This window comes from Belonocnema kinseyi, chromosome 6 (assembly GCF_010883055.1).
Source record: "Belonocnema kinseyi isolate 2016_QV_RU_SX_M_011 chromosome 6, B_treatae_v1, whole genome shotgun sequence".
In the NCBI taxonomy this organism is placed as follows: domain Eukaryota; kingdom Metazoa; phylum Arthropoda; class Insecta; order Hymenoptera; family Cynipidae; genus Belonocnema; species Belonocnema kinseyi.
The window spans coordinates 32,109,246-32,111,646 of NC_046662.1; the positions used below are offsets into that span (position 1 = coordinate 32,109,246).

General features: G+C 46.4%; 2 protein-coding genes across 2 annotated transcripts in view; one reads left to right on the plus strand and one right to left on the minus strand.

Annotated features, from left to right (window-relative positions):
- Nucleotides 1–2,401, minus strand: part of LOC117175321 (retinal guanylyl cyclase 2) — a 444,267-nt gene that overhangs the window by 197,214 nt on the left and 244,652 nt on the right. The gene's annotated exons all lie outside the window — the stretch shown is intronic.
- LOC117174628 overlaps nucleotides 1–2,401 on the plus strand; it is a 21,296-nt gene that overhangs the window by 14,170 nt on the left and 4,725 nt on the right. The window lies entirely within an intron of this gene.

Here is a 2,401-nt window from a genome sequence, read left to right on the forward strand (position 1 = left end):
TCTTAATCCGGGCTTTCAGGAGTGAGTACTCGAGATAGATAAGATTTGATTCATTTTGCTCACCCCTAATACTGAAGTCAAGTCCGAGTGTTTCAGCAGCCTTCTCCGCTGCTTTATACAGAAATGCTCCTTTGCCCACTTCTTCGTAATTCCTGACCATTTTAAGAAGAGGGTCTCTTCCATTTGCAACTCTATGTGCTGTACCCATAATAATCCTGCTGTGAAGACATTCAAGACTCAATATTCCGCGACCCCCTTGACGGCGTGAGATGTACAGTCGCGGAACGTAAGACATAAGATGCATGCTTTTGTTCATGTGGATAACCTTTCTTGTCCCGATATCAGGAGATCTGAGCTCGTTCTTCGTCCATGGAACTACACCAAATGAATAGAGTAGTACCGGGACGGCAAGCATGTTCGTTGCAGATACTTTGTTCCTCGCCGAAAGTTCGGAAAACCAAATCTGTCGGATGAGACGTTTGTATCTGCTTCGGAGAGTATACTTTATAGATGTCACATCCTGAATGCGGCTATGTGGCACGCGCAGGTATGTATAAGTCTCTCAAGCGCAAAGGTGTCGTATGGCGCTTCTATCAACAAGCTCAGGATCTTCAGGGATGCCATTAAGTTTTCCTCGCTTCTAATAAACCCTGGCGCATTTGTCTAACCCAAATTCCATTCCAATTTCCTTAGTATATCGCTCGACAATCCCCAGAGCTAGATGCAGTTGCTCTCTGTTTTTAGCATAGATCTTAAGATCGTCCATGTAAAATACATGAGTGACCTTGTACTTTCGATCTGCAGGTTCGCCGCACAAGTAGCCGTCGGAATATCGCAGTGCTAGAGATAGTGACAATAATGTAAAGCAAAAGAGGAGTGGGCTCATGGATGAGATAGTAAATCTGGTTTTCCAAAGCGGCATCAATCTCACTATGTACCCAACTATTTGCGGATGAACCTCTAAGATTTCCAAAAGACAGATGATAAGTCTATGGGATGTCGAATCGAAAGCTTTCCGATAATCAATCCAGGCCATCGATAGGTCACGCTGGTAGAATGCTGCATCTTTGCAGACACATCTATCGATGAGCAGGTTCTCCCGACATTCGGCTACGCCTTTCTTTGAGCCTCGTTGTTCATACATTTCTTGCCACACAGGTTCAATTGCATAAACAATCCTATCATTTAGGATAGCTGTGAATATCTTATAAAGCGTGTTCAGACAAGTTATTGGCCTGTAGTTCTTCGGGTCAGCTATGTTGCCTATTTTCGGCAGGAGTATTATGCGGTCAGAGAGAAACTGTTGATTTTCTCTGACCCACCTCTCCCTCCGCTCTAGACTTCTCTTAGCGTCAGATAGTATACGTATTCTCTCAACAATATGCTGCCTGATGGTCAGCAGCTTTTACTTGTTAAGTGTGTGATAACGGGTCCGGAGTTCGAGCGTGAACTTTCGAACCTTGGCGATAAACTTCCTGCCAGATGTGATGTAGTCAATCACACATTGAATGCGGGACGCGTACTATCTTGCCCAGACTATCTTTATGGCAATTTAATGCATTCGTCTTTTGATTTTATGATCAGCCGTTGGTTTTGTTTTACGGTTCGCATCGGCCAAAGCTCTCGCTGCATTATACACACAATAATTAATAGCCCAGAAGTCGGATTCACCGGAAAAATGTCCACGAAGCTCATCATCCATTTCAGCCAGATCTTTAGGTTTGAGAAAAAACTTGGTGTTGATGTTTCTCCGAGTCGCAAAGCATCGCTCTTCATCTATTGGATGTCTGCCCGCGGTTGGTCTTAGTATCGCATCTCTTTCTTTGTTGCCGGCTTGTTCTAGCTGTGGTAGAGTAGGCGTTCCGCTTACATAGCCCCTTTTACGGAGTAGTTCAGCATGGTTTCGCAGACGTTGTTGCGAAAAGTGCGATAGCTCCGGGTGTGTCTCGCACCACAGAGCATGCAGCCGTGCCATGTGACCCCGTTCACGGGCCACACTCGCATCGTAGCACTCTAGCAAATCGTGATTCACTTGCTCCGTCCACCCAAAGGTCGCGAAATCCCGCCGATCCATCGCATTGAATCCATTTTCATTGGTTCCCCAGCTCTAGATTGGTCGGCATTGTTGGCCGACCTATTGTCGGGAGCCCTGCGCGTTCTGTTGTTTTAAACCGCACTTACTACAACTATGTTTGGTGTTGTCATTGTTGTTCCCACGAGAAGCTAGGGAAAGGGGTTCGTCCATCTTCGTAGAGCCCCGCATGCAAGGGTAAGGCTGTGTACTCTGAGAGGTCACCCAGTATCCCAGAGTCACCGTTCTAGACACCTCACCCAGGTGCCATTCAGCTTTCGGCACGGTTTTCACACCTCCGCTTGGGGGTTAATTCCTTCAGGACCACCC